Source organism: Ochotona curzoniae, unplaced genomic scaffold (genome assembly GCF_017591425.1).
Source record: "Ochotona curzoniae isolate NIBS_2020 unplaced genomic scaffold, NIBS_Ocur_1.0 scaffold_4701, whole genome shotgun sequence".
Lineage (NCBI taxonomy): Eukaryota > Metazoa > Chordata > Mammalia > Lagomorpha > Ochotonidae > Ochotona > Ochotona curzoniae.
Genome location: NW_024467122.1, coordinates 63,294,934 through 63,321,461, shown reverse-complemented (window position 1 = coordinate 63,321,461; position 26,528 = coordinate 63,294,934). Strand labels below are relative to the sequence as shown.

The 26,528-nt window shown below is 45.7% G+C and overlaps 1 protein-coding gene across 4 annotated transcripts in view; it reads right to left on the bottom strand.

Moving 5' to 3' along the window:
• The window catches only part of LIPC (lipase C, hepatic type), a 135,153-nt gene that overhangs the window by 39,646 nt on the left and 68,979 nt on the right, over positions 1-26,528 (bottom strand). The window contains exon 1 of one of the 4 annotated variants that reach the window (XM_040969091.1): positions 564-568. The exons of the other annotated variants lie outside the window; for them this stretch is intronic. The gene's annotated coding sequence lies outside the window, so the exon portion shown is untranslated. Of the gene's footprint in view, positions 1-563; positions 569-26,528 lie in introns of those variants that run through there. 4 annotated transcript variants of the gene reach the window in all.

Here is a 26,528-nt window from a genome sequence, read left to right as displayed (position 1 = left end):
AGCTATGCTTCACTCACTTTAGCCCTTGACTTTGGCTGTTGAACAGGTCAGGGTGGAGGGTGGGGATTCCTTCTTCTGATACCGACCTGGGAGAGTCAAGGTGACCTTGCAGGGAGCTTCCTACCAGGCTTCTCCCTCTCTAGCAAAACTGAGTCTGGCAGATGGCCAAATATTCAGAGCCAGGGTTTTGGGGGGGAGGCGGGAGTGGAAGGAGGGGGAGTCAAGGGACAGAGAACTCAGTGGTTGGGTTGGAGTGAGGGTTGAGCTGGAGTCCAGAGATGCCCACCCTTGGCTCAGTGCTGGGAACGAGCGGGAAGCGGGTGCTCTGCCAGACAGTCGCCTTCAGCCCCAGGACTTCTCGGAGCTTTTGAGAAGCTGATGCTTCCCTAGCAGCCAGACCATCTGGGCTAGTGCCCGTGGAGCTCTGGGACTCAGGATATTTTAGATGTGTCAAAAGCGACGAATGTTCAAAGTGCCATTGGCATCTCTGGGAACTCACAGTTCATACTGTGGTGAAGATGTGCCAGGCTCTCTGGAAAAAGAAAATAAGAAAAAAACAAAACCCTGGGCTTTGCAGGAAATTGGGAAGGCTTCAAAGCAGACGGCTTGCAGTAGGTGTTTAGCCTGGCAGTTAAGGTGCCTGCACCCCACATTGAGGACCTGACTCTGGTTTCTGGTTCTGATTTCCTGCCAAGGTACACCGAGAGAGGTGGTGGTAATGCAAGTGATTGGGGGGGGGGATCTGGGTTGTGTTCCCTGTTCCTTACTCCTGGCTCTTGCCCTGTCTCAGCTCTGGCTGTTACAAATGTTTGGGAGAGTGAACCAGTGGATGAGAGCTCTGTCTGTCTGTCTGTCTTTTTCAAAAGGAACATTAAAACAGGCATCTTCTAGACTCTTCTAGGCATCTTCTAGCCCAGGGTTGCAGTCAGCAGAGCTTCTAGTTTGCAGGGCTGGGGCTGCCTCTGGGCCAGTTGAGTGCCAGTCCAGGCCTAGAAAGGAGCCTAGGGTCTTGGCCTATAGCAAGGCTGGAAGAAGCTGTTGCATGTTGGCATTTCAAGACATCACATCTTCAACATTCACCTTCATAGATAATGCACAGGAAGAGAAGCGCTTTCAACTCAGCCTTGCTTTGTGTGTAGTGTCACTGGTTCTCTGTCTATAGCTAAGTGACCCCCTTCCAGGCTGCTCAGGAGCTGGAGCTGGTTGTGGGGTTGTGGGGTGGTGGTCCCTGAGGCAATGGTTGAAGCAGGACTATAGGATCAGGCTCAGGCATGGGCAATGGGGTGGGAGGGGAGTCGGGGTTCTGGGGCTGATGGAGGGCACAGGGCCCAGCAGAAAGATGAACAGGTGGTGGTATTGAGAACGGATGGCCTGCGCAGGTGCTTTTGCTTTCTTACAGCATCCCTTTGGATCACTGCACTTTGTCTCCCTTCCTGTCTCCCGTACTTCTCATCCCCTAAAACTCCCACAGCCAGGAGAGAGTTCACATTCATTTGTCATCACCACCATCAGCAGCGTCACCTTTGCCATGCCTGCACTTGCACAACCTGCTTACCTTGTTGCAGTCCACATTCACTGATTTTCTCCTTCTTGCATATTCCTCTTCCTCTGGGCACCAACTCACTCCCATTGACTCATTCCCATGCTTCCTTCTGCTTTGTCTCTGCTACTCACTATAGTGTGGACATGAGCTACAGCAACTTCCCATCAGGCTCAGCCATCACCTCTGTTCACTGTCTTCCCCATCTTGGCAGCATGCAGCTCCAGCTGGGAAACTCCTGGGAGCTCCCCGCCATATCCCTACATCTGTTCTTAACACCTTCACTCCTGTAATGAACACCCTCTGTTTGGACCCTTTCTTCTGCTCCTGCACCTCACCCTTCCACTTCAGGGCATGAGGACGTGTAGGAGGTTCTCCTAACAGCTGGCTAAGGTGGACCCATCCGTGTGCATGCCAACCTCTCATGCAGACTTCCAGGGTGAGAGGGGTTTCCTTGCTTGCTTGCTGACTTCAGCCAGCCTCTCAGCTGCACGTGTCTGATGCACCCACGGGGTCCCATACCTGGGGCAAGGTACAGAAGTGGGTCGTTTACTGAGCTAAACTGATAGAATACTGATTTTTTTTTTATCTTCCTGGAGAAATGTGGTCACAGCTGGATGGTCTTGGGAAGGGAGCTTTGGCAGAAGCCTGCACTGTTAGACTTCTGACGTGCCGAGTCCCCTTTCTCTGGCCAGGAGATGTTAGATCAGTGACAGCTGTCTCTGCCTCTGCCTACTCTTGAGGAATGAGCTGGAAAGAAACGTGCTAACAGCCACAAAGAGACTTGCAGATGTTCTTTGATTCATGGATGGTCTTGGCTCTGTCCTGCTCTCCAAGGACTCCCAACTTCAGAGGAGTCTACAGCCCTCCCTTCTGCAATTCCTTGCTTCTCTCAAGCCTTGCAATTTTATTTCTCAAACTTATCTTTCTGAAGCCTTTTTTTTAACCCTAGGCAATTTCATGCGATACTAACAGGAATTATGGGCCAAATAAATGTGGGAGTTGTTGAATTCAGCAACATTCATCAGGCTTCCCGCTGGCAGGAGGGAACTCTAGAAAGCCACAGTGCCTTTAATCTCTGGTAAGGACACGTGAAATATGGCGTCTCTAAGACTCCCTCATTGCCAGCCATCACTGCCCCTGTCTCTGTTCCCCTCCTTGCATTTCTCTCTGTGGCCAGGATTTGTGGGACTGACACTCCACGGGTGGGACACAGCAGAGGGAATCCTGTTTGCACATGGGTTTCCATCGTGCTTATGTGCCGTTATTCCAAAGGAGGAGACCTAGTAGTGCTAACAAAGGCAAGTCTTCTGTGTGGGACACAAATTGGGGTCCTTGGAAAGATGTTTGTCATTGGTGGTGATGCAGACACATGAGAAAGACATAGCGCCCCACACAGTCAGTACTCTTGCTTATTCATGTCACCCAAGACTGAGCTCTCCTTACTTTCTTGTGTGTTTTCTTCTGTTTATTTTCTAAACCAACATGTATATATATTAAAATATATATGTATAAAGCATATCTATACAAAGCTTATTTGTCTGATAGTTGTGGAGGTCTAAGTGCACGGTAGAGATGTCTGTTGGGCTTGGGTCTGAAGCTGGTGAACTGCATGGTTGGGATTGTGAGTGTGGAAGAACGCCTTCTAGTTTGTCCACACATATGCACAACTTCTTCAGAATGTCTGGGGAATGGGGTGAAAAGATACATTTATTTTGGTGCAACATTTTTTTTTATACCTAGGCATTTTTTTTCATAATGTGCACTTCCATGAACTCGTTGAAAATGTTTTATATTCATGAATTTTATTATTATTGTACTAGAGAGACTTGTGAGTTTATTCCGTTTTTTCATGAACTTTTTAAACTATCCTCATATGTGTTAAGTAGGATTTACTTCCAGATGTTCCTTCTCTTTAAAGAATTGTTTCCGAGGCAAAGGAACAGAGAGAGGGAAAGTGAGAGAGTTCTCACTAGATAGTTTGCTTCTCAAATGCCCTCAATGGTCAGAGTGGAGCTTAAGTGGGAAGCCAGAAACTCAGTGTGGGTCTGCCACATGTGTGGCTGGGACCCAGTGGCTTGAGTCATCACCTTCGTGATGTACATTAGGAGGAAGCTGGAGTCAGGGGCCGCAGCTGGGAACTAAACCTGGGTATTAAAATGTGGTTTCATCCTAAATGCTAGACTAAATGTACACTTTTTAAAGCACAGGGGGTTTGATGATTAAAATCGGTGTATACTTAGGAATGTGTGCAATGTTTTAGCTGGCTGAAAAATTTATCTTCTTTTCAGTGGTTCATAGATACTGCTTCTAGGATCCCAAGGGTCCTGTGGGGGATATTTTGGGGGCTGCTGTGGGAGGAGGGAGGCAATGCAGAAGATGAGCAGGCAGGCTTCCAAGTGCATGCTTTGGTTTCACTCCAAACAACATTGCATGTCAGTTTTAACATTTTTGGTTTGAGCTTCGGTTCTTAAGAAGAGTTTCATGGCTGACATGCATTTGAAAGCCACCAATCCAGACTAGTCATTCATTTCACAGGTTAGAAAATAAATAGCTCCTAAACTGAGGTGCAGAAATGTTCAAACACATGCCAATCAGTCAGTCAATCAACCCAACAGGCAAGGAGCTCCTGGATCTCTAATTTAGGTTGCCTGACACATCATCTAATATTTGCATATGTTTGTTTCCTTCTGACTCAGTTAGTTTCCAAAGAGAAGAACAAAAGATAATAAGGCACAAACAGCAGTGGAGATGCTGTGGTTGATCCAGGGAGAAACAGTTGGGGGAAAGGTAGAGAGAAACCCCATCTGCTCCTCATCTGTTCTGTTTACATCATTTTTGGTAGGCCTAGGCCTTCACATGCAAAGAAATGCCTGCTAAGAGCAAGTGCTGCGTGAGCCAAGAATAACTCAAGGAGGAGACACAGTACAATACCCTGGCCTCCGGTGAAATGAACTGTTTAATCAAAACTGCTGTATTCTGTAAATGTCCCATCTATTGATGAAGAGCTCTGCAAATAGGGGCAGCTCCTGGGCAAGCATCCAGGGAGAATGCGGAGGCAGAGAAGAGTGGCAGCTGCGCCTGGCCTGATGTTGGGGCGGGAGGCACCCACAGCGCTGGGCTGGGTTGAGCTGACTTGCACTCTGTGCTAAGGGCAGCAGCAGGTGTGCCAGAGGGAGCCAAGGGGAGATTTGGGAAGCTTCACAGTTAACTCTTTGCTTTGCTTCGCTCCTTACAAGGATGGTCTCAAATAATCCTGATTCCCACACATACTGTACATGTCCTGTCAAGCTCTGTATTGTTCATTAATTTCTCCCCAGTGCACTAAGCAGCCAGAGCTGTCCCAGGACTGGGACTCAAACCCAGGTACTGTGGTTCCAGAGTCAGCGTTCTCTCTCTTTCTCTCAAGGTGATGAAGCTTGTTTATATGGAGTCTAATTCCTGCACAGGAAGGTGCACAAATCCTAAATGAATGTGTTTCTCCCTGTTTCGCAGCCAAGTATAGCTACCATAGAGATCAAAACAGAACACTTTCCTTCTCCATAAGGTCCCCCGATTCTATCTCCAGACAACACCAAGGCTGCCTCACTCTTCTGACTTCCATCACCAGAAGTTGGGTTTGCCTGTTCTTAAACGTCACACAAGTGAATTCACACAGTTAGTGATCTTGCATGCCTGGATTTTCTCACCCACACTGTGTAAGGCTCACCCACGCTGTCGCATACAGCAGGCTCACACATACTCTGCCTTCTGGAAACAGCTCCTTGGGTTCTAACCCAGTTTGTTGGGCCCGAAGTGGGTAGAGCGAGAATACAAAAGCTCAGGTACAGACGAGTGCCATGATGAAATTCCAAAATCCTGCCCTGGCTCTCACTGATGACTCCCAGGGTCCCAGGCTCTGATACATGCACAACTTGCTCTGTTGGTTTTGTTTTTGCCATTTTCAGAACAAGATTCATCGCTGCTGCCTTCTCCAATATGCAGACAACATTCTCTGGCATTTAACTGATGTGTGAATCCTAGAAGATTCTTGTGACTCCTAGAGATGGATGTCCAGGGACATTTTTGGTGATCTTGACATCTAGTGAGTAGAGGCCAGAGGCACTGCTAAGCATCCTATAACACGCAGAGCAGCTCCTCACAATCAAGAACGAGCCAGTCCCCACAGCCAATCAGATTGCTACTGAGAAACCCTGTCTTGGGGGGAGGGAGTCACACAGGAAGTCAGTGACTCTTTTTGGATACAGAAAGGGAGAAAACAAAGCAGAATGAGAGCTATTCTTTTTAAAGTACTTATTTTTCATTTATTCGAAAGGCAGAGAGACACACGTAGAGAAACAGAGAGACAGGAAGAAGATGAGAGAAAAGGCAAAGACAGAGACAGAACTCCTAATGGCCACCCATTCGTTCACTCCCCTAATGCACCTGCAGCTGAGGCTGTCAGGATCTTGGAATTCAATGCAAGCATTCCAGGTGGGTGGCTGTAAGCACTTGGGTCAGATTATCTGCCATCTCTTAGGTTGTACATGAGCAGGAAGCAGAATAGAAAGAGGAACTGGGACTCAAATCCAAGCCGTCTGATCCAGGTTGCAGGTGTCCCGAGCGGCATCTTCACCACTGAGCCAAACAGCGGTCCTGAAAGGAGCTCCCGACCTAGGGTTAGAAGATCCAGGCCACCCATCAGCCAGAGCTGTACAAATCACTTAACCTCCATGTACCTCATTTCCTTTTCTCGCTGGGGAACTGATTCCTGCTTCTCCCACTGTAGGCTCCTGTCTGGATCACAAGCAAGCAAATCATTAGAATCTCTTTGAAATGCTTCTGTGTTATTATTTTATTTGACTGTAATAGCAAATCAGGCTTGCAAGGGTGTATGTGTCTATAGCCAGGGTAGGAATCATATGAACAGAGTTTCTGTTTTCCGGTGTTCAGCTGCTGGGGGCATGGCCTCACTCTCTTGTTAGTGTGGGAAAGTAGCTCACACACAAAAGGTGTTTCCTGGAACCAGGGCAGGGCTTCAAATGTCCCTGCAATTCCCCAAGGCTGCAGTTCTTGACATGGAACTTGTGGTCTAGAAATTCTCTTTTCGATGCTCATAAAACCTCCAAAGGGGTTTTCTGCAGAACAGCCACATATTTGTAATGCCGAGACTTGGTTGTGGTTGTGTCCTTGCAGAGGCTTGGGTAGCTCCAGGCCCTCCTCGGTGAGGACTTGCAGTGTCGTGATGATGTTGGTCCCACAGAATGGTCCTAAGCCCTGGTTACTGTGTGATGCAGTGCAGGAGAGGCTTGAGCTGGCATAACAGACACCTGAATTATGTATTTAAACACTGGGGAATTTTTCTCTGTGAGTAAATAAAGTGAGGTATAAAACACTTTGAACTTAAACCCGGGGTTTCCTGGAGACTTAGAAATGATAGTGTGGGAGGTTGCTGTTCAGTCACTGTGCTGACCTTATTAACGGCATGGGCAGTGTGTGGAATCTAGAAGCAAAGTGATCATGGACCAAGGGCTGTTCTGGTGCCATCTAAGTTTTAAAGTGAGCTCCCAGAGGATCAAACTGTTGCCAAGTAACTGAGGAGGACGGATATGTGTTGGGTCCTTTTCAGTAAGCAAGCCCCCATGCTAGTACTCACAAGTGCGGGGCAGAGCACATCTGCTTCCAGCCAGAATGGAATATCCGGGTTTAGATTTGTTTTTTTTCCCCCCACTGGAACAACTGGACGAGATATATGCATATTGTATTCATTAAATTTGCACCTTTGTTGTTTGTTCTGTAGAGTGGCTATAACTCTGGGTTCTCTGAAGATATTTTTGTGCATGGCTGGTTTTTACAAAATGTGTGTGGCACCTTGTAGTTTTCTTCATGCTTCTTAACTTTAGGGATCATTGTACTTCTGAGAGCTATGTGTTTATAGCCATCAAACTTAGATGTTTTTCAGCCATTATTTCTTCAAGTCATTTTTTTTGTCCTTTCCTTTTTCTCCTTTGGAATGTCCAGTTGCACCTCCATAGGCTGCTCAGAACTTCCCTCATAGCACCCTGATGCTCTGTTAATTATTTTTCCATCTGTTTTCTGTGTTTTATTTTGGATAGTTTCTGCTGTCATGCCTTGAAGGTCACTAAATGTTGTGCTGTAGTGTCCAATCTACCTAATGTATTTATCCCATTGCTTTTTTTCTATTTCTAAAGGTTTGATTTAAAATTTTTAAGAAATCTTCCACATTTCTTTTTAATGTGTTTACACTTTCTTAAACATATAAAGCATAGTGATATACTCTTCTACTAATGTTGGCATCTGTTTCATTTCTAGGTTGCTTTTCACTGACTGAATCTCCCCATCCCCCCCAACTCAATACAGATTGCATTTCCCTGCTTCTTGGCATGTCTGGTAATTTTTGATTAGTTACCAGGCATTATGGTTTCACTTTGTTGGTACTGGATATTCTTACATTAATTTTTAAAGCTTTATTCTGGGTTACTGCTAAATTTCTTGGAGGATTTCAATCCATTTGAGGCTTGATTTAAAGCTTTTTTAGGTGGGACTGTAACTGTTTTTAGTTGAGATCTAATTTGCCCCACTCTTGAACTGCTTCCCTTTTGATTATTCTATGCCATATGTCTACATGGCTCTTTCATTCTGGTTGGTGGGGACACAAATCCTTCCCAGCCCTGTGTGAGCATCAGGGAATTGCTCTACCTGCTTCTTTCCCCCAAGTCACAGTTTCCTAATGTGTTTGCATTGCTCTCTATTCAGCTGAAAACTCAAGGGGGCTTTCTGCAGGTCCCCAGAGGTCTCTGCTCTCTCAACAGTGTCGCCCCTTCTGCAGAGAGTGCTCAGGGGGCTGGATATGCTCTCTGGCTGTTAAACCAGAGCAGTTGGAGAGATTTTCTCATTTGTTTTCTTCTCTTTCCTTCAAATGCTGCTGATTGCCCACTGTTGGAAAATATCCTGGGAGAAGCAGAATAAGCCAGAAAACAACGAGGCAGTATGCTTATTTTAATTGTATGGCCTCTGCATCCAGAGCAGATGGGCAGGTGTGGGAACAAACCTACCCTTAAAGCCTAGTTCAGTGTCTGCAAAAGGAGGGGAAAAAAGCACTGACGGGCAATGATCCTATGAAGTCACACCATGCCCCCACTCTGTGGAAAGGTAGATATGAGCGCAGAGTCAAGAAAAAATTCCACAGTGAGCTCATCCAAGTCTAGTGAAAGAGGTCAAGCTCTAGAACACATTAAATATGTGATTTTCCCCTAAATACATGATTTCCTTTCTCTACTCTCTGTCCCCGGCTCAGTGAAGGGCATCCTAAGGCAAGGCAAGTGAGATGCCTCTCACACTTAGTGCCCTTACACTCCACCTCAGGTCTGTTCCTGAAGCCCACTGATTTTTGTCTCCCAAGTGCTTCTAAATTTTCTTGGCTTCTTACAGTTGGGATTCAGGCCTCACAACGTCTCACACACTCATTATTTGACATTGGGGAAGCCATTTTACTCTTCTGGGTCTGAGTTTTCCCCTTTATAGGACGAGGGGATTGGCTAATGATCTCCCAAGGCTCTTTTTTTGCTTTTAAAGTCTGGGTCTCAGTAATATTTCAGAGTATCTATGAGTACATACAGATCACTTTCATTTTACGCTAATGAAGCTGGATTCTGGTCCTCACTGGTTTTAAGTTATAGACGTGCACAAGTGTCTGCTCTGTAGTATTTGTTGAATAAATAAGTAAAAAGACTTAAAGCCAAACAAAAATAACAAATTAGAAATTCTACTCCAACCCTGAATACTAGACTGAATAATGAACCCCCGCCCCCATAACACAGATGTCCACCTGCCAATCCTCTCTACCTGTCAACATGTCACCTCGTACACTCAAGGAACTTTGCAGGTGCGATTATATGAAGAAGCTGGAGATGCGGAGAGTTGCCAGGTGGTTCCAATGTAATCCCAATGTTCCCCACTGCAGACAGGCAAGAGAGTCAGAGAGAGAAAAGGGTGGATGCTACACTGCTGGCTTTGAAGAGCAGGTGGAGACCACCAACTGCAGAATGCAAGCAGCCTCCAGGGACTGAGAAAGATGAGCAAGTGGCTCCAGAAGGTGCCCAGCTCTGCCATCACCTTGGTTTTAGGGACTTTTGACATCCAAAGCAGTAAGATGATCAACTGAGTTGACTCAAGTCATTACATTTGTAGTATTTTATCATAAAAGTGGTAAGTACCTAGTACACTCTCCTTGTTTCCCTGTTTATTTCCCGTGTTTACCAAACCAGACTTTCATCCTGGCACTGCTCCTGATTGCAGCTTTAAGCTAATGTACATCCTAGAAGACAGCACGTGATATTTCAAGTAATTCGGTCCCAGAAATGCATCTGGAAATTCTAGATTGGGTTCCTGGCTCCTGGCTTTGACCTGACTCCAGTCCTGGTTGTTGTAAGCATTTGGGAAGTAGACCAGTGGAGGGAAGATCTGTCTCTGTTTTTATGTGTTTAATAATAAAAATAAAAATAAAAATCTCTCCTAGATGAAACAATGGTAACATGAAATGGCACGTAATATTAATTGGAATAATAGAAAATACTATTTCTAATATGACTGCCACTCCCAATGCTGTGCAAATGCCTTATACACTTGTCTCTTTCAAACCTTTACTTAAATCTTTGTAAGTAGAGACCATTGTTCACCTTCAATAGCTGGAGAAATGAGACTCAGAAAGATCAAGACGCCTGCAAGGGTCCCACAGTAGCCAGCCAAGGAGCAGAAATTCTGGCTACCAACAGGTGCTTTTGTCCACTTTGTTACACTGGCAGTTACAGACTGCAGGGAAATGGGGGCCAGGGTGAGACCGAGGAAGATGATGGTGGTGATGACTGAACCATCCAATTATCATTCTCTCTTCAGGCCTCCCTGTTGGAAAAACACCGGATTGTTCCCTTCCTCTTATTCCAGCCTGTCACCAGCTTGTCACAGACGTGATGGAAACACTATTAATTTAGCATTACGACTTCCTGGCTGAGCAAAGTTGGCAAAGGCTGAGGAGATGTTTGTTTATCTGAGAGCAAATGATCCCGAGGTTTGGAAACGGAAACACCCCCCCTGCCACACCCGGAGGAAATGCATTGCATGGGGAAGGGAGGGTGGCACACAAGGAGGAGAGATCTGGGGTTCCCAGTGGGCTGGGAGTGGAGCCAGGATGCAGAGGCTGGCAGCTCTAGCAGCTCCCAGACTTCTCAGATGCACGGTAGTGAACTGAAAGGGCTCTGTCAGAGTCCGGGTCATCAGAGCACCTCCACGCTTAGGAATCCTGGTTGGTTTTCCAACCCTTGCCCCCCTTTCTCTCTTTTACCTACTTCCTCTTCCTCTGTACCTTCCTCACCTTTGATTTTGAGCGTTTCCTCCCATTGTTCTGAGTTCTGTTTGTTTTCAAGGGGGCTGGCCTGGCTTGGAAGAGTCCAGGCCAGAGGGGCTGGCTTGGCATGAGGTTTGCTTCCAGGAGTACAGGGGGTTCAAGGTTGGCTTTGAAGACTGTTGAGAATATTTGGGTTAATAACACTTGGAGTCATATTCTCCCTCGTTTTTGATCATCAAAGAGCTCTGAAAGTTTTTTTTTTTTTTTTCCTTTTCTTTTGGTGGTGCAGAGTTTCTTCTGGTTTGTCCTTGGGAGTAAGTGTCTGGAACGGGGTTGATCTAAAAATGTTTTCTGAGTGAAGCCTCGTTAATGGGGCAGGCTGGAAATTCACATCAAGGGAGTGTCATCTTTCAAAACAGCCTCTTGGCAGAGAGAGATGTGGAATTTTAGAGAAATCTGAATCTGTTAAGCTGCCATTAAATGTATTCCTTCATTCCAGACTGGGCTGAGCTGAATCTGGGGACCATGGGCTGTGAATAATGGAGTTCCTTGGTGGCAGGTGCCTCAGTAAGGTTGACTATCCCTGGGAATGAAATATTAAATGGTTTGGAGATTTTTCTATTCAGTGTTCCTCCTGTCTTGCTTTCAAGGTATTGTTCATTTTTGGTGGATGCTGGTAGGACTTTTGGACTGGGGTCTAGGGGATCCTATGGAATGTCTCTCATTGTGACAGGATGTATTGTGTGAGGTAGGCTGATGGCGTCCCTCACAAGGACTGTAGATACGTTGAAGACAGGGGCTGTAGTTTTACCTCCATTCCCTGCCTGCCTCATGTCTCATGCCTGCAGCAGTTGATGCCCAGACTATATACTTAGTACTGTTGTGGAGTGCGAGAGAAAACATACTGGACCCAAGTGCAGGATGTTAGGAGGACTCTTTATTTCCCAAGCTTGACAATAGCAGCTCCCGCTACACTCCAGGAACTACTGTGCTGAGCTGTCAAAGTCAGAGGTTTTTAAGCTCTCATCCTCCAATCAGATTGAGAGCCATGCAGTACAAACGAAGTTTCAGGCAGGGAGGAAGTTATCAGAGCCAAAAGTTATCCTATAGTTAATTTACCTAACGTAGCACAACAGGAGACAGGAGAGGCCAGATGCAAGGAACCTCTGGAGTAATTTCTGCTCTGTCAGTTGTTGTGAATGGTGCAGAAGGCAGGAGGGGCAGGGTGCACTTTTTACACCTTCAATTAACTTGAATGATGCAAGAGAAGAGAAGGTGGAAAGGACAGTGTGTGGAAACTGTTTCCGTGCCATGTCTGCTGTGCAAGCCATCAGTGGTGGTGCCCTATTACAGTATCTTAACCCAGGGCACGCATACATGCTGAGGCTCTGAAGTCATGACAGGTCACCTTAAGATGAGGTAGGATTGTTCTAAGACTTGACTGTCCGGTGGAGAGATGTCATTTCCTAGGCTTTGGTGCCTGGCATTTCTCCACATGGTCTAGCAGAGCCCACATGCCCAAGTCATTCACGTGCCTCCCTGACCCAGCCTAAGTTTTGTTATCCATCCCCGTTTATGACTTAGATGGACTTTTCTGCCTTTCAAAGCAAAAATACAGGTATTAAACCCCTAAACCCAACCAAACTTTGTATGAATTAAAAAATAAATTTAAAAAGTAATGTATGATAGAGAATCAAGATGGTAGAATAGGGTAAGGACATGTTTAAACAGACAGAGAAATATTAACCAGTGTGAAGCAGAGAGGGCACATTCCAGGAAATAGAAGAGGACAGAGCAACAAGAGAGGAGTACCCAGAGACTGACAGACACAGGAAAGCAGCAGACATAATGGTGTAGTGTTGCAGTGACGGATACCCCCATGGCATTTAGCAAATGGCGATCTGAACTCCACCAGCAACCAGGTGGGAAGGAGGTTTACCAGGAGCTCTGGAGGTGAACCCAGACAAAGAACTGCCCATCCTGCTTGCCTATTTGATTTGACCAGGAGCAGAGACAGAGCAGCAAGTCCCAGATGAGCGGTGTGGGAACAGGGTGGATTTCACAGCCTAATCTGCCTGCTAGAGTCAAATTGGGCATCATTTTATTTAAGGAGGCAAAGGTTATGGGGGGCAGTACTGTGCATGCATGGAGCTGCGAGTGAACTCATTTCTGGCTCAGTGAACTGCACCAACGTGGTATCCTACAGATTCCACCCAAGACAGGTTCAGGTAGCCCTCAGACCTGACGGCCAGCAGACTAAGAACTCTAGTAGTGGAATATCAAGCACCATTTCTTACAGTGTGACAAAGAATTTAAGACTTCAGGGACAACAGTGAGCTGTGCATGTGCTGAGCTCAGTGAGAACTCATTGAACTCAGTGGATTGCATTGATTCCACAGGAAAATAATATTGACTATGGCATTGTATAGGTCAAGATAAGTTCATGTGGTCCTCAAACATAACGGCCAAGAGGTTCTGGCAAGATCAGCACTACCAACAACCTAGCTATATAGGACACCTGATGTCTCCCTAACCCTGGGACCTCCTCCAATTGGAAGTGGGAGAAAGGTTTTACAGGGCGGCACTTGCGTTATTCCTCTAGTGTCTCACCAGGTTGGATGGGTAACCATACGCCACAGACACTTCTTTGTGCTGCTGAGTTTCTGGTTATTTGGCCAAGAGAAAATTAAAAAGTGCCAGGCAAGCCTCTGTTTCGGAAGCTGCAGAAGGCTGTGAGCAAAGGGAAGGGTGCCTGTGCCCTTTCAGATGTGTCTGTGCTGTCTTACAGACAGAGAAGAAGGCACCTGTCAGTGAGGGCCCTGAGAGCCAGGTGCTTTGCAAAGTATTTTCATTCAACCCCAAACAACCTTGCTTGGAAAGCATTAGTGCTTCATGGAATACATGCAGAAGTGGAGGGATCTGCCCAGTGCCGCATGGTCAGGTCCTGGGAGGGCCAGTATCCCCACTCAGTTCTTCTGATGCCCACAGAATCCCAAGAGTGTTTTTTATGGGGGTGCCTGGTGCTATGGCTCAATTGGCTAATCCTCTACCTCCAAGTGCCAGGATTCAATATGAACACTAGTTTGTGTCCCAGCTGTTCCATTTCCCATCCAGTTCCTTGATTATGGCTTGGAAAATCAGTAGAGTATGGCTCAAAGCCTTAGGACCCTGCACCTATGTGGGAGACCTGGAAGAAGCTCTTGGTTCCTGGCTTCAGATCAGCTCAACTTTGGCCATTGTGGCCATTTGGGGAGTGAATCAGCAGATGGAAGATCTTTTTCTCTGCTTCTCCTACTCTCTATAAGTCTTCCTTTGTAATAAAAATAAATAAGTCTTAAAAATAAATAGTAGAGTGGGCTTTTATGGTGTGGAACTCTTCAGTCTGAGTAGATGCTGTTCCTTTGAGCACAGCAGATTCACTCTGGGGAGGAAGGTGAAGTCAGAGTGTGAATTGGGCAGTCGACTATCAGACTTCTTATGATCTTTGGTTATGTCACTGCTTCCAAATACCAGCCCCACAGCTCAGTCCTCTTGGATCTTTCTGTAGAGCATGCCAGTAGGATTTGTGCATGGCATGAGTGGTATATAGAGCATGCCAGTAGGAGTTGTGTATGGTTGAGTGGTATAGCTTGAATACAAACTTGGCATCATTCAGACTAATACACAAATGAATATTGTTCAGGTGAGAGGATCAAAGAAGAAAAGCAACAGCATTTCCTCATGACGATGGTTATAGGTCATGTCTGTGTGCTGCTCGGGTCAACTTCAAGGAAAGCCCTATTGGCCCGGGTCCCAGGAAGCTGGTCAGTATTGGCTTTGAGCTTCATCCTTCAGGGTTTGCATCAGCCCTTGAGAACCAACTTGAGATCCATATCAGAGTAGAAGGCCCAGCCATCTCGTATCTCCAGGGGACAGGTCTCCTGGCCACTGCAGATCTAGAGCTGGCTATAGGGTTGGCATGGCCTTGGATATGCACTTCAGTTGGATTTCTGTTGCCCATGCTTGTTTCCTTCCCCACCAATCTAAGGTGTGGATTTCCAAGGTGTCTCCTCAGAAACCTCCTGCACACTGAACTCTATCACAGCCTGCTTCTGGGGAGTCCAAACTGCACTATGCATTAAAATCAGATCCAATAGCTACTAACAATAGTGATTTTGAAGTAGCTGTGAGTGTGAACAACATTACACATATAATAACTAGAATATAACCAACTGTTTACATTCATAATACAAAAAAGTGCTAAATTCAATTAGAGATTAATAAAGAGCTCATGGACCATAGATTAAGAATTGCCAATTTAAAGAAAACATGACTGGAAAAGAGGGAGAATTGGTTACTACAAAGGCTTCCAAAGGCAAAGAGTGATGGGAAGGAAGAGCGGCTCATAACCACGTGACTGATAGGGTTGCTGGGTTTAGCAAATCAAATACGGCTAGTCCAGTTAGCCTTGATTTTCAGAGAGAAAATGTTTAACACTTTTCTGGTATAGCCTATGGATCATCTGGAACATTTTTCTTATATTAAAAGAAGTTATTTCTTGTTTGTCTGAAATTCAAGACTAACTGGATATATATATATATATTTTTAATATTGCCCGGAATCCCCAGACTAACACGTCCCAAAAATGCTCCTTGACGTTGAAGTCATATGACCTGATTGAAGCAATGAAAAAGCTTCAAACTGGGCTTTAATCTCTGCCCTGTCCAAGCTGTGTGATCCTGGCATGTCACTTGTCCACCTGAACTTGGGTTTCCTGGAGTTCAGTGCAGCCACACACTTGATACTCACATCACAGAGAGGTCAGGAGGATCACGCAAGCAAATATGAATGAAACCTATTTCAGAAGCTATAATGCCTATTTCAGTGAGGCGCCTCAGGCTGGCCTTACAACACCAGCATCCCACACTAGAGAGCAGGTTTGAGCCCTGGCAGCTCCTCTTTCAATTCAGGTTCTTGTTAATGAGAAGGCAGCAGAAGATGGCCTAACTACTTGGGCCTCTGTCACACATATCGCAGTCCCCAAATGCAGTTTCTGAATGTTTATATGAGCCTGGTCCAACCTGGGCTGTTGTAGTATTTGGGAAGTATACTAATGAATGGGAAGTTCGCTCTCTTTTCTTCTGCCTTTCAAACAAATGAATAAAATATATATCAAAATTGGTTATTTTTCACTAATAGATGAAAGAGTAGATGTGTTTTAAGTTTAATTTTTTATTGCCAGAAGCAGAAACAACAGTCTCATTGGTTGGATTTCCTTAGAAGGTATTTGTGCATTACTTTGATTAGGAGTTAGTCAAAGTGTCTGCAGGCTGCTATGATTTTGGTTTCTTTTTGACCTAAGACTTTTATTTAAAAATTCACTTATACACAATAAAATTGAAAAAACAAAATATAAAAGATGATCTTAAACTCTTCTGAAAGAAACAGTCACTGAGTCTTGGAGGGGTTAGTGACCAGCTCTTGTATAAGAGGGTAGGGTCCTCTTTTATTTTTTATAATAAAAACAATTTTAAGCTTTTAAAAACACTTACTATATCTTATTGAACTATGTGGAGTCAGACTTATTCTGATTGTTCTAGTAAAGGCAATGTCCATGAACACCACCCCCTGTAAAGAAATTCAATAATAAATAACCACAGAAGGCAAAGTTAATGCTTAATTCACATGGGCAAACTCACGCTTTTCTGCCTCTCTCTCTGAAGTTTCTTTGTACCCTTGTCTTGGTGTCCTTCACAAACGCACATTCTGCCAAAATGTCACAAATTCCTGCAAACTAATGGATGGTTTGGATCAGGAGACTGAGAAGAATTTAGAAGGAAGTTAACCTCAAATTTCCCAGGATGCGTATAAATGAGCTAGTCAACTTCTCATACCAAACTGATCTTTTATCTTGGTTTACTTACTAACATGCCATGGGTAATAGAATAAACTGTTCTTTGGTCTACCACTATAAAGGAGAAATACAAGCCACACACTGAACTGTGTGTGACTTGATATCTTAATGACAATCCCATGCCACGCACACAGTCACAGTAGCCTGTCATTGTTTGGAGATATTTCATTTGTCTTATGGGTTTGGCAGTTTCCCTCCTGTCCATTGCTTTGCTTGGAGTGTCTTGCATCAATCAAGGCTAGCATTGTATGCTGTGATTATCCTTTCAGAAAATACTTGTTTGTTCCTTTGCAAGAAAATAGAGGCTGGCAGCTACCCATCCAATGAAGAATATCAGATTTATGCCTTTCCTCAGTCTCCTCCCCCCCCTTTCTGTATATAAATCGTAAGTTAGGCTTTTCAAAAACCTTTTAACTGGCAATTAAACTCAACCCAAGCAGTATCACTCAACAGTGCACACGATTCAATTGCAGTGACAGCAAGACAAGCTCTTTGGACACAAACATGGCCTTGTCAACAGCACTTGTAAGATATATCCCAATTTTGAAGATGTTAAATCTAAACAAATATAGACCTTAGAATTGAGGAAATAAAGTATCTATTTCCTGTTCCCAAGGTACAATTATGTCTGCCACTGTGTACCCAGCGCCTAATAGCAAGTAGGCATGCAGAAGGTACTGAATAAATGAATGAAGGAAGCAAAATAATTCTGTGCATGTGCATTTTATAAACAATAGAACTGATTCAAGTCTTAGGGAAATAAAAGAGTATGTAAATAGTTACCATTATTTCTAAAAGTCTGAATTGGTTTAATTGGTGTGCCAGTTCTAAGGACAACAATTTTGACCGGTAGATATGATGACAGATTCTCATTGACAGAATTTTCATCATATTGTGATGTATTTTTTTGAGTAACACTTTTTCGTTTCCAAACATGGACATGGTGTCATTGATAATAGTGACGGAAGTGATTCTTAACTCCCAAGCATTGTACATTTGGGAATTGAGGAGACAGAGTTATATCCATATAAATGAAAGGACAAAGAGCATATATTCAATAATTGGCATGCAATGGTATGGCTCATATACTTAGAAAGGTTTAAAAGAATGAGGACTTGGGGTGCAAGCTAGACTTCTACTTGGGGCACCAAACATCCCATATGAGAGTTGATTCACATCCTGGCTGCCCTGCTTCTGATACAGCTTCCTGCGGTAACTTGAAAAAGCAGCAAAGGGTAGCACCCATATGGAAAACCCAGAGAAACCCTTGGCTTTGGCTCGGCTCAGCTTTGACTGCTGTGGCCATTTGGGGAGTGAAGGAGCAGATGGAAGATCTCTCTCTCTTTTTTACTTTCAAGTTAAATAAATAAATCTTTAAAAAAAAGAAAGAAAGGAAGGAAGAAAGGACAGTGGCAGTGATGGGAGATGAGATTTGTAGGGAAAAATAGAAATGTATCTTTAAGAATACCTATTGAGTTAATGTTGTTTATTTAGTTCTCAAAGTGGCTGTTTGATTAAATAGCATAAATTTCGCTTTGAAAATGTGAGATACTGAGACTCCGAGAGAGTACCCTGCTTGTAGCTAACAGGTAGCTGCTCCAGGATTCTGATCCAGGCCTTCTGGAGTCTTCACTCCACATACACTGTGATCCCACTGTATGTCTTTATAGCTTTTGCTAATGTCTAGTGCAGATTCGAGTCTGCTGTCTATAAGTTACCTGTTACAATCTTGATAGATTATATTTAACATCTTCCTCACACACTCCAAAAAGGTGGAAGATTCCTCTGCTCTCCCGACCCATTGTGGAATAACATAGGGTATTAAAAGCATATCAGGCTTTTCAGTTCTTTGATGTAGATCATAGGCAGTCTGTCTCTCATTGATTATTCGTTCATTGGTTACATCACAATAACTCATTGTGTGTGATACAGGCTGTTTGATCTCAAACAGCACAACTGTTTCTGTATTAAATGAGTTACATGCTGACTTCAATACCAACTTCACTGCTGATGAAAAACAGGAGGATTTGCCTTCAGCAAGGACCACTTTTGTGAGCCCTTTTGATTGGGGACAGCCAGGCAGGCAAGTACCAGTGCATGAGGGTAAGGGGAGGTCTCAAAAAAGTCGCTGTAGCATAGATAGGATGCCATGAAGTCTTATGCAGAGAACTGGTCACATTCCAAGCATGGAGAAATTCAAGTTATCTGTTAATCAGTTAAGTCAAGTGAGCTTGACTTACCTTGTAGGTTCTTTTTTTAATAGAGGGCCAATTGAAATCAATGCATTTTTCTCTTTAGGTGAGAAAGATTCTGGAGACGATGGAGAAAGAAGGAATTGCATACAATGGAGTCTTTGTGCAAGGCGAAGTCATTGCCTGTGCCAATGAAGGCTGGTGAGGATCCTGCTGCTGGGCTGGTTGCCATGCACACCTGTCGCTTCTTCCTTTGGCAGAGCCTGGGGTGGAGTGTCGGGGGAAGAGGAAGCCAGCAGGCTTAGCTGGAAGACCACAGCTGGCCTTGGGCAGAACACCAGTTGAGCCTCTGTCTCCTGGAAGAACACTGGTGCTTTATTGGACCAGCCTCTCCTACTGTTGATATCACTGGGGAAGGAAATACTGCCACCTGCACAGCTTTGTCAAGGAGCCAGGAGGTCTGGATTAGGACGCAGTGTCGGGGAAGGGAGTTAAATAGGGAAAATGGGCCCAGGGAGTCTGGGCCACCAGGCTGTGCCTTCTGCCTTCTCCGCAACACTTCCCCTACTCTGCCCCTGAGCTATGAATGTCCCTGGAACAGCTAGTTGGGTGCTCTCCGGAGAGGGTGCCCTTTCAATCATGGCAGGAGGCCTGAACCCAGTGCTCATGCCCAAGCTGGTGGGGTGGGGCTGCTATTCCTGTGTTCTGGCAGACACAGGACAGACATAGACTGACACAGGAAGGGCCGTGAACCAACCCTCATCCTCAGTAGCACCACGGGAATGGCAGCTGCCCCTTTCTGGGACAATCTCTCCTCTCCCAATCTATGAGAATCCAGTGAAGGCCCAGGTGCTGGGACAAGAAGCCCCTGGCAGGTGTGTCTGAGACCACAGCAGGGCAGGCAGAGGTGCCATGGAGGGTGCATCCCCAACCCATGCAGGGTAAGCACCACAGGGCCAGATTCAAGGGACACAGGGCCCAACTACTCTCTAAGGAGGTTCCTCTAAATTGGATAGGTAAGGTGAAGAGACCAGGCAGTTCATTCCTCTAAGCTGGCATGAAAAAGAGACAGCTGTTGTCCTAGGAGGAGGAGGCATGGGCAGGAGATTGGAGGGGTAGGTGAGGGAGGAAGTGGGGGATGGTGACGGGGAGCTGCTTGGTGCTGGTTCCTCAATGCTGACCTGTAGGCTGAAACCCCTGTTAAAGTAACCCCTTTGACTCCAATGCAGGAGGTGGCCCTGGACTTGGTATGCTGATTTGGATGGGGTCTGATTTTAGAAATGAGTTTGAGCTTGTTCCAAGGAAAGTATTAGGGGTGAGGGACTGGAAACAGTTTAATTTGTCTAGGAAGTCACTGAATCCTCAAAGTCATGGCTCCTAGGAGTCTATCTTTTATTATCATTTTAATTTCTTTGACAGAGAAACAGACACTGAGGAAAAACAGAGAGAGAAGGAGAGAGAGAGAGAGATGGAGGGGGAAGAGAGAGAATGAGAACGAGTGAGAAAGAGAGTTCCCATCCAGTGGTTTATTCCCTGAATGGCGACAGTGGCCAGAACTGGGTGGGGCTGAAACCAGGGACCAGGAGCTCAATCCGTGTCTCCCGTGTGAGTGGCAGCCATCCGGTTATTTGAGCCATCACTGCCGCCTCCCAGGATGTATACATAGTCAGGAGCCAGAACTGGTACCCACTGCCATCCTTGCTCTTCCTTATGGCCTGTGGGCATCCTGTTAGGCCAATTGTCTGCCCCTCATTGCCCTCTTTAATGATGAAGAAGCTGATGCCATGTGGCTAGTGAGTGATGGGGCTGGGACCACACATAGTAGAGGGTCTAGTGGGCATGTGGACATGGGTCTGCTTTTCCCAGCCCTGCCTATAGGGTGACCCCTGGTCACCTTGATGGTAGTATTCCCACCCTAGAGGCCCTGGTCTCAACTCCTGGACTGCTAATCTCTCCCAGAGCTGAATATCAAGGTTCTGGGCTGTGGAAAGCTGGAAAATCTCTCTGACTTTCAGGAACTGGAGAATTTGCCTTCCTTTTCCCTCCCTCCTGCCTCCTGCTTTGCAGCTGAGTCAGGCTTGGGTTTGACTGATATGGCCTAATATGGCTGGAAAGGCTTGAGCCCACAAGTTGTGTTCTTTCCCTGACTGTTCTTGGTGTTCCTGTGCTTCTAGTGGGTGGTTTCTTTTGTGACCCAGAAGTATGCCAGGCTAATAAAATAGGCTACAGCATTGCAGTCCTCCTTGCATTCCTACAATGGAGTCATTTGGATTTCTACACACAGAGTGGCTCTTAACGGCCTCAGCCCTCTCTGTGAGTTGCATCTTGGTGAAAAAGAATACTGGTGTTTGATTGGGGTGACATGTGATTTCTGTCTCATTTCTGACAATAATGATAGGAATTTCCTTTCTTCTGAAACCATTTGAGATAGCCAGGGGGAGAAGAAAAGAAATCAGAATTTATTGTGCACAGTCTAACACCGAGAAAATGAGTTGCTGCAAGTGACAGGAGAGCAGGCTGATCCAGGGCCCTGGGCTGACACATGGAGCTGTATGCCAGGCAGGCTGTTCTCTGATCTACCCATCCTACTAAGCAGCAGCCCTGACCACCTGCGAGCAGAGAGGGGGCAGATGGGAACTTCCCTGCAGCTTTGGCTCAAAGAAATGCCTGTGCAAAACTTAGAGACAATTTCCTTTTTGCAAGGTCCAAAGTTGGCCACCAGGTACCAAAAAAAAGAAATAGAGTGGTCAGCTGTGTGCCCTTCTGCCTGGGGGTGTGTGGCAGCGGCATGTTTATTTTGCCTGCTCTGAGAGGTCCCAGCTCACACAGGGCTGGAGGGCTCACTGCCAAGGAGACTGTTATTAAGCCTACAGGTCTTTCCTGGAGTTTCAGTGAAGTCCAGCGGGATCTCCTCTTTCCTAACTGAGGTATCACGTGCGCTGCCCTCTGGTCTGATCTGTTGGAATGAGATTTCCAATGGGTAGAGGGAATTTAGTGGCAAACAGGGCTTTTGGAGAATTTCTTTCTCTCTGCTTGGAAATGGTGTCTGCTCATCTCTGGAAAGGAGCATGACTTTAAGGACTGAACTAATAAACCTTTAAGGCTTGGAAATATTTTCCTTCTTTTTAGGACTGGTATATGCTTTCATATGTGTGTGTACATGTACATAAACCTTCATCTTTGCATCCGGGAGCTGGAGACTTGGGCTGGGGAAGACCTGTTTGACACCCCACTTCTTGGTCTCTACCTCTGCTGACAGATGCTCACTTTGTGCTTTGTTCTTGGCAGGTGTGGAGCCTACTGCTTAGGCCTGCATGGGCAGGTATTGACAGCTCTCACTTGTCTTCTGCCCTTGCAGGCACCCAGCAGCTGGCACAGCTGGCAGCAAGGCCCAGCAGAACCCTGTTCTTCTTTCTGCTCTTGAAACTAGCAGGTGAAGCAGGAGCCTGGCTTGCTGAAGAGGAGTCAATGATGGGTGGGGTGTGTGTGTGTGTGTGTGTGTGTGTGCTGGATTCAGGTGGTAGACTCTGCTTCCTGTAAACTAATGTTCTCAGCACCTAAGGCCCTACCACAGATGCTTGTACATCCCAGGAACCCTGTGTTCCATGGGCCCATGAAGCTCCTAAAGCCTGATCATCAGCCACCTCCCCCTGGCTCCTCCCAGTCTCCCACCTTGGCCCTTACTCTCACCCCAAGCTTCTGAACTGAAGTGTTGATCCAGCTACAGATTCAGGTCAGGGGCGAAGGGGCCCACCGAATTCTCTGCTATCGCTTCACGGGCTGTGTCACTGGGGAAGACAGCCTCAGTGCCTTTGTCTTTAACACACGATGAGCAACCATGTTCTCAGTGAATTTTGAGTGTTAAAAGAGATCCTTTAGCTGTCATCATAGCTGGGAGCCGTGATAAAGATGAGATATCACTTACAAAGTCCTTGCACACACTATCTATATTGTTTATATACTATAATGGTCCCAACGTGTCCTAAGTTCATAATCCCCAATGCAACCATGTTAAGAGGTGGAGCCTGATGGGAGGTTTTTAGTGCATCAGTGTTATTGTGGGAGTAGGTTTGTTATGCAAGCAAGTTGGATCTTGCTCTTTCTTACTATCTGATGTGCTTGTTATTGCAAGAAGCATAAGGAAGGTGTAGGGACCAGAGGTGGCCCATGGACTCCTCAGCCTCCAGATCTGGAGTCAGTGGATTTCTATTCATGATGAGCTACCCAGTTTGTGCTATGTTGTTACAGCAGAAGAAAGCATACTATATAGACTATGCTGGTTCACTGTTGGATGTGCTGGATTAATCAAAGTCCAAGCCATAAGTTTCAGCACCTTGTAGGCTCATTAAGTGACAGTGGTTTCAGAAGATCCATAGGCTGGTTTCCTGGGGGTGATGGTAGTAACAATGTATTCATATTTGGACTCTTAAGCTCAGTTGGTACATAACAGCATGGCTTATAGGATGCACAAATATGTGAGTGAATGCCCTGCTCATTTTGTTTCTTCTTTTCACCACTGAAATCTTAGTTTCAGAACACATATTTCCAATCTTGGAACATTATACCTCAATTTTCACACATTAGTGACTCGGAGTTAGCCACATTGACACTTGTTACCTAAACGTAAATGTGATGGAAAATACATGGTAATGCTTTGTGTGTGTGTGTGTGTGTGTGTGTGTGTGTGTGTGTGTGTGTGTGAAAAAGGGGGAGAATCACATGAGGTTGAATAGAAATATCCAAGTATAGGAGCTGAGTGGTGATGCAACACATACACTTCTTAAACAGAGATGTTGGCTTCGCACCAGCTATGGGCCAGGTCACACAGATGAAGGAGTCCCAAGTTTATGGTTTAGGTCTGTCTAGTCTGATGAATTCTGTGCCTAAGCAACAGCAGAGGATGTGGAAACACTGATGGAGAAAAACTGAGAGTGCTCTGGGGCTCCAGTGAAGGGAAGAGCCAATTATTTCTGAACAGCAATGGTTTGGGGAATAAGAGGGGAAGAAAGAAAATGAGAGGTGGGTAATCTGCCTGGTGGTTAAGATGCTGCTATCCCATTTGATAGGTCTGGGTTGGAGTCCTAGCTCAGGCTCTGGATTCCAGCTTCCTGCTAATGCAGACCCTGGAGGGCCACAGTGATGGCTCAAGTAGTTGGCATTTCCTGCTATGTGTATGGGGGAACTGGATTGCATTCCTGGATCCTGGCTTTGTCCTGGTCCAGGCTTGACCATTGTGGGTATTTGGAGAGTGAATCAACAAATAGGAACTCACTGTCTGCCTGTCTGTCTGTCTGTTTCCAGCTGTCTCTATGCCTCAGATGATGAAAAAAGGAAAAGAAAGAAAGAGGGCAGAGGCTGTCGTGCATCAGCCCCTGGGTATGTTCCGGCAACTGTGCTGTCACTGAGGCCCATGCAAGGTGGTGGCTAATGTACTTGGCCTTTCTGGCAGCTGGTCTTTAGGCCCAGCATCTATCATTGTCTGCTACTGCCTCATTCTTAGCCTGCACACCTTGAGGATGCCACTAAATTCTAGTCTACCCAGGAGTGCAGCCAAGCTGGTATTTCTGCCCCACCTCCTAACATCAAGAAACATAACAGGTGTCTGGTTCTTCTTTTCATCCTCAAGTTTCCCTACCTGCTTCCGACTGCAGACAGTTCCTAAAGGGTAGAGAGCCAGAGGCTCCAAACAAGCTGGTGTCTCTGCTCTGAACTGCAGCCTTTGAGTCAGATGAACTGATTTGGGACAGGACAGAAATTTGGGTTTGCTCAGTCTAAAAAAATAAAATAAAATCTTGGTAGGATAATTTTCTCATAAGAAAACTGGCGTCTGCAGAGAGTTTTAAAAATGGTATTGTAAAATTTGGCAAATATATTCATGACAGTTTAATGCACTCTTCCTTCTTGTGACTAGACTCTACCAGATATCATATCCCAGTTCATCCAGCTCCTATGGAAGTCCTCACAAAAGCTACAGCCAATTAAGCTCCTGTGTTTCTCTCTCCCTATGCTGCCATCAACTATGGTATCCTTGTTCATTGATGTCGAGGTTAAAAATAAACTGATAATATTTCTAAATTTGTTGTCACTTGGGGGAGAGGATCTGTCACCATCAAAGAAATACTAGATGGTTGAATTGGAAACACAGGCTCCTAAAACAACAACCTGAAGGCAGCTGGAAGGAGATAGTAATAGTAAAAGCGGCTTCCACGTAAGGATCATGTTGGGACAAAGTAGAGGTATTTGAATATGCACAGGGTAAGCCTCTTTAATCTCTTCTGGAAAGAGTAGAGATAGAGCAATGAAATGCCTGATTAGGAAGCTACTACAGGGATCTCTCCGTCAGGAGGTATGGCTGCAACGATGTAGGGGAGCGCTTTCGGGGATGAAAGCAACAGGGCCCAGAGGTTAGTCAAAGGTGGAGGATGGGACAGAACAGAAGGACATGAACAGCCCGTTGGATAAGGTTTGTCAACAGCATCCATGCAGACAGATGGGAGACACTGGGATTTGATGCAAGAATGAAGAACCTGCGCCTCAAGGAGGAGCAGACCAGTTGTTTTTATGTTTACCCCTGCCTGAGTGTTTCTGGACACTGTCCTCCTGATTTTCTGGCCATGGAATTTGAATACCATGAATACTGAAGATCTGTTTATGTACAGTGTGTGTGCGTAGCCTTAAAATAAAAAGAGCAAGATTTTTCCACCTTGCTTCCCCTATGAGTTGATTTCACCTTCTAGTGGTGCAATTTGATTCTCATTCAGAATGCATGTGCTCAAGGTAATTCTTGGAGTGTAGTCCTAGGACTGCCAACAGGAACATCACCTGGGAGTTTGTTAGAAGTGCAAGTCCTCAATCTTGCTCCAGACAGCCTGGGCCACACGTTTGGGGGCAGGAGCCCAGCTGGCTGCATCTTAGGGGATTTTGCAGTAGGTCCCAGTTTGAGAGTCTCTGGATTGGATGACAGAAAGATGTCTTGGTTGTTTTCAGTTTGATCATGGAAGAATCAGTAAAGCCCCCCACTTTCCTACTACACACTGATTCCTAATGATTGGTCATTATCTCCAGGATCCATTCCTTTCAACCCCCTAACCCCTATTAAGCCTCTGCTGTGTGCAAGGCACATAAGGATGTCTGGACAGGAAAGAGTCAAGTTTATAGAGCTTGAATTTTAGACACTAATTTAGGGGCCCTGGAAGAGATGGAATGCAACATGGATAAGAATACATAGGTAGGGAGATGACTTTAGAAGGGGACGATGCAGGCAAACGCTCTAGGCTCTGTGGAAAGTCAGCCCATGGTGGCTGGCACAAGGGAGGGCCTATCAGATGATGATGCAGCTAGCGGCAGAACAAAAAGGAGTAGAGAGGCAGGGTTGAATTATCACCAGCCAGGGGTGTGAAGGGGCAGATGGTGAAGGGGATGGAGGTGCCTGTGCAAACTGGGGCACAGAATGGGGAGAAAGGCATCCTCTGGACCAGGTCCCTGGGAAAGGTGACTGGCAAGGGGCATTGTTAGGGCTTCAGCAGAGGTGCATCAGTGGAGTGACTTCCTAGGACAGGG